The sequence below is a fragment of the Physella acuta genome, unplaced genomic scaffold (assembly GCF_028476545.2).
Source record: "Physella acuta isolate Inbredline_101_S28 unplaced genomic scaffold, ASM2847654v3 ptg000484l, whole genome shotgun sequence".
NCBI lineage: Eukaryota > Metazoa > Mollusca > Gastropoda > Physidae > Physella > Physella acuta.
In genome coordinates this window covers 5,537-10,999 of record NW_026732003.1, presented here as the reverse complement: position 1 = coordinate 10,999, position 5,463 = coordinate 5,537, and the positions used below count along the sequence as shown (strand labels likewise).

The following is a 5,463-nucleotide window of genomic DNA, read 5'->3' as shown; positions in this document are numbered from 1 at the left end:
ACCCTACATCGTAGGGTTTGAAAAATAGTCTTTTAGACTCATTATAATGCTCCTCTCCACGGAAATCTTTAGTAAAAGGCGAAAGATTTACGCGTTGTGAAGAGAAACCAGAGTTAGCAAAATATCTCAAAAACTTGTCACCAGTATAAAAACAATTTCCTAAAAGATCATAGTGTTAGTTTAGATAATTTGTCTTTAGAATTTATAAATACATTCATTAAAATATGTAATTTTGTTTTTATTAGTGTTACTACATATAATACTACTTTATAACATTCATGATATTTATTATTAATTACACAAAATGTACTAATTGCGTTATCATGGAAGGGGGGGGGGGATGTTGGTAGAAGAAAGTCGAGGGTGGGGGTTGGGCATTACTATTCATAAAATACAAAATAAAAAAAAAACTTTTTATTTGGTAAAGGGGGCACTTTATATTTCGGGGTGGGGGGGGGGGGGGGGCGGGGGGGGGGGGGGACGCTGGTAAAAGTATATATTTCTATACAAATTCTTTTTCGTTCGGGGTAGTGGTGGCGGTAGACTTAAAGTAAAGTAAGAAACATGGCGTGACACTATTTAGTGGCATGACACCATTTAGTGGCATGACACCATTTAGTGGCATGACACCATTTAGTGGCATGACACTATTTAGTGGCATGACACTATTTAGTGGCATGACACTATTTAGTGGCATGACACCATTTAGTGGCATGACACCATTTAGTGGCGTGACACCATTTAGTGGCGTGACACCATTTAGTGGCATGACACCATTTAGTGACGTGACACCATTTAGTGGCGTGACACTATTTAGTGGCGTGACACCATTTAGTGACGTGACACCATTTAGTGGCGTGACACCATTTAGTGGCGTGACACCATTTAGTGGCGTGACACCACTTAGTGGCGTGACGCGAGAGTTAAATACTAGTTTACGTAGAAATCGAATACTCTCGACAAGAAGGTGATACTAAAACAGAAGCAAGCTATTTATAGAAGAAACAATTCTTCAAAAAACTGTATTGATAACCGGGTATAAATCCTTATAGTGAACTATGCAGTTTTAACCTAAAATCTAGAATTATGAAAGGAGGGGTGGCTGGTGTAGGGGGGGGGGGGGGAAGAGGGATGGCGGTGAAACGTTGAGATAACACATAGGATGACACCCTCCCTAGAGGCGCCACTGACTAGAAATAAAAGTTTTAAACTGTTTCTTATAATTCGATTCACGTTATTTTAGTTACAGCCTTCGGTATACCTCTACTTCTCTAATTTAAATGCTTTTTTTATTTCTTAGACCATTCTATAATATTTACTATTCTTAGTATCACATATGTTGAAAGAGTAAAAACAAAAACACCGTTATTAACCCGATAGTAACCCAAAACAACAAAATACTAATGTCCGAATGCGTTTTGCAATGTATCGCCTTCAATACCATTGCATTGCAGCCAGAGGCGTAGCCAGGATCTTCTCAAGCGGGAGGGGGGGGAGGGGTTCCAATTTTTACCCGGGGACAAACTTTCGATTTGCACCCCCCCTCAAACTTTCGATTTGCACCCCCCCCCCCCCCCTCAAACTTTCGATTTGCACCCCCCCTCAAACTTTTGATTTGCACCCCCCCTCATCCTTTTTATATATACCGAGGGGTCTAGGGGGGGGGGGGGGGGGTTAATGACCCACCTCCTAACCCCCCCCCCCCCCCCCCCCCCCTCAAGCCACTGATTGCAGCACAAGTTAACTTACCTACTAGTCTACCTTCGCTGGGGCAAACAGAAGCAGTGGTAATTATCACGACCTCTGATATAGATTAAAACGCTTAATACTCTTTGTTATTATGTTTTTACAACAAAAACAAATCTTATCTTCCAGTAGCAATCAATTATTTCCTCTTTAATTTAAGTTCGCGATGACTACTCTCGAACGTGCGTAAAGAATAAGGGGAAATAACTTAAGAATAAAATGGCTATTTTTAATTTAGTGAATTGTCTACCTTACACCGCGGGGAAAATAATGGTAATTGTTCAAGCCTGCCTCATTTCCTCCATTCTCTTATATCTTGCTACACAATTGCCTAAAATACTACTTTTGTAAGAATCCGTCACAGGTACACAGAGCCGGCGTTAGGAATACGCGGGGCCTAGGGCCAACCATCCGCGCGGGGCCTGTTTTTTTCCATTATATATATATATATATATATATATATATATATATATATATATATATATATATATATATATATATATATATATATATATGTGTGTGTGTGTGTGTGTGTGTGTGTGTATAGTCCTATATAATATGCATACACACATAATAACACATAAATGTTTTGGAGTAACAGATGTTTACCTCGCCCACGTTTTAACCCAATGTTCTTAGTGTTGTTTTTTTCTTGCTAAGATATTTAATAACTTTTGACAGATATGTAATTCATACCAAATCACTTAAGAAAATTCAATCACGTGCCCAATAATTAGGAAAATAAAGTTGTTTAAATTGTTTGTTGATGACTAATTGTTAATATAAAAGCATGGGCGTAGCGAGGGATGGGGTGCGGACCGCACCGGGTGACACCATTTAGGGGGGGGGGGGGACACCAAGGCAAAAAAATAGCAAAACCTATACAAAAAATGATAGTTCCACTTTAAAAAGTGGTTAATTAGAGTGTTAAATAGTCTTTAAAGAGCAAATTTGATAAATTCCGACAAGGGTGGAGAGGGTGGGGGGTGGTGGTGGGGGTGACACCATGACGTAAACCTGCTAATGATAGAAAAAACATGCTACATCAACACTTTTAACTTTCTTCAAAAAAAAATAATAATAAATCACTCTGTCTAATGCCCCTTGATATAGATCCTAAGGGCCTCCCCCCCCCCCCCTCATCGCCCTCTTCCCACCCCTCTGCACGCAACTGAATGTTAATTTTGTTATACCAAGACAAGTAGGGCTGCATATACGACATCTACAACAAGAAAGTCAGGACTAGCGTTCATCAGATCTCTTACTGTCTACTACAGGTATCCCTTCTGCTCACTAAAAGGACGTCTTCATCGGTCCGCATACAATATGGTATCTCTTTACGTTTCCCAAATTTACATCCCATGTCAGGTCGTGGGCTAATTCTCGACTGCCATCTCCAGTCAGCTCAGGTCAAATGCCAGGCGACCGTACCCTACACAAAGGGGAGGTGTGACACTGTTTTGGTATCGAATTACGGCCTTTCCCAGTTCATGTGGGTGATAACTCACCAACATCAACCGTGGCCTCAGTTAAAACAATCAACAACTTTGGCATTCGACCATTTAGTTTTTCCCCATTGAATTCAGCAACAATTTATTTAAGTTTACAAACTAATTAAGATAACAATGACAGTGCTGAAGCGCGGGGCCCCTTCAGGCGCGGGGCCTAGGGCGGCCGCCCCGTTTGCCACCCCCTAACGCCGGCTCTGCAGGTACATAATTATATGTTTATAGTAGCGTGAAACATATTAGTTCGGGAAGATTTAGAACAAGTGTTTCTTCCAGACTTTTTTCTCCGGGGGTGCATAGACTTTCTTGGAGGGGGGGGGGGGGCGATGCGCCTGGAAGAAACTCTGTTTAGAACATTACGAAAGGAACATTAAAGAATAACGGATTTCAAAAGTAATAATAATTGTTGTATGCACGGGATCGAGCACAGATTATATATGAAGAAAAATGTTGGTGTAGGCGTTTCATTTTAAAATTAAGGGGGAATAACTAAAGAAGAACTTTTATTTTTTAATATAGTGAGTTGTCTACCTTTCTCTAGAATGGAATAATTTACCAAAACTGTAAAGTCTGTAAAGACACTATACTTGCAAGAATCCATAAAATTTCCGTAACAATATGTATAAAAAATAGTAACGTGAAACATATTTGTTCGGGAAGATTTAAAACAGCAAGCAAGGTAACGATTTTCAGCAGATTAATAATTGTCATGGTGATTTGATGTCGTGGTGACATCAAATATGTGGCCTTCTGTAGTTTGAGTGAATGGGTGTTTACTAATGAAGTGTTAATGACGTGGCACCTAACGTGTAGTACTTACCTATTGATAGTGACTTGCATGGTGTTAATCAAAAGACCAGAACAGTCAATAATAGACAGGTACAACGCTACTTGTTTCTTACTGTGTAATTGATCGTACATTTTTAGTTTTATTTACCCTACATCGTAGGGTTTGAAAAATAGAGTATTAGACTCATTATTATGCTCCTCTCCACGGAAATCTTTAGTAAAAGGCGAAAGATTTACGCGTTGTGAAGAGAAACCAGAGTTAAAGATATAAGTAAATTGTCGTCACCACTTTTAAAGCGAATCCTCTAAAAAACATAGTGTTTGTAAATTTGATTATTGTTTATATTTTATACATACATTAAAAAATCTAAATTTTCTTATATTATTTTCAGTGAACTTAAAATATCGTATATATAATAATTCATTAAATTTAGCATTATGTATAAAAAATGCTATAATTTAATTTTAAATCACTGAATTGAAATTTGTAATAATTACTATTGTTATGTCCCTTGGTTTAGCATCATTATTTCCCTTTTTTTCATTTGTCCTCAGTCCTGTACTTTAAACTGCACGCAAATTACAATTAATAATTAATTTTCTAAAGGATCTTTAATTTAGATGTTATTCAGAGAAATTAAATGAATTTTACCCCTTAAAATAGCGATATAAATTAATTGTTAAAAATTGGTACTGGGAGAAGGCGGAGCGATCTCTGCCCCATTTATTATGCAAGCGGTGTGCTCGTACCTGTGTCTAGCATTAAATAAAACTTTATGTCTAAAGACAAATGTTAGTTGCAGGTCAATGCAATTTAACACTACCTGTTTTATTACTAATTATTTTTATTTTGCTATTCACATTGAGTAAATAATACAACAGTTACTTCCCCTTACTAGTAGGCAAATGAAACGCAAACCTTTATGTTTTGATGTCTGATTATAGTCAATGTCGACAAGGTTAACACCCCCACTGTATTGTAATATGGGAAATGTTGTAGCCTACATACGGAAGAAATATGGTAGCCTACATAAGAAAGAAATATGGTAGCCTACATAAGAAAGAAATATGGTAGCCTACATAAGAAAGAAATATGGTAGCCTACATAAGAGAGAAATATGGTAGCCTACATAGAGAGAAATATGGTAGCCTACATAAGAAAGAAATATGGTAGCCTACATAAGAAAGAAATATGGTAGCCTACATAAGAAAGAAATATGGTAGCCTACATAAGAAAGAAATATGGTAGCCTACATAAGAAAGAAATATGGTAGCCTACATAAGAAAGAAATATGGTAGCCTACATAAGAGAGAAATATGGTAGCCTACATAGAGAGAAATATGGTATCCTACATAAGAGAGAAATATGGTAGCCTACATAAGAGAGAAATATGGTAGCCTACATAAGAAAGAAATATGG

General features: G+C 37.6%; 2 non-coding genes across 2 annotated transcripts; both read right to left on the bottom strand.

Moving 5' to 3' along the window:
- Positions 1-116, bottom strand: LOC131944187 (U5 spliceosomal RNA). Its single transcript, XR_009386999.1, has one exon. It is a non-coding gene; the product is annotated as a U5 spliceosomal RNA (small nuclear RNA).
- A 4,073-nt stretch (positions 117-4,189) lies between these two features.
- LOC131944186 (U5 spliceosomal RNA) lies at positions 4,190-4,305 on the bottom strand. The gene has a single exon (XR_009386998.1). It is a non-coding gene; the product is annotated as a U5 spliceosomal RNA (small nuclear RNA).
- Between the last annotated feature and the right edge of the window lie 1,158 nt (positions 4,306-5,463).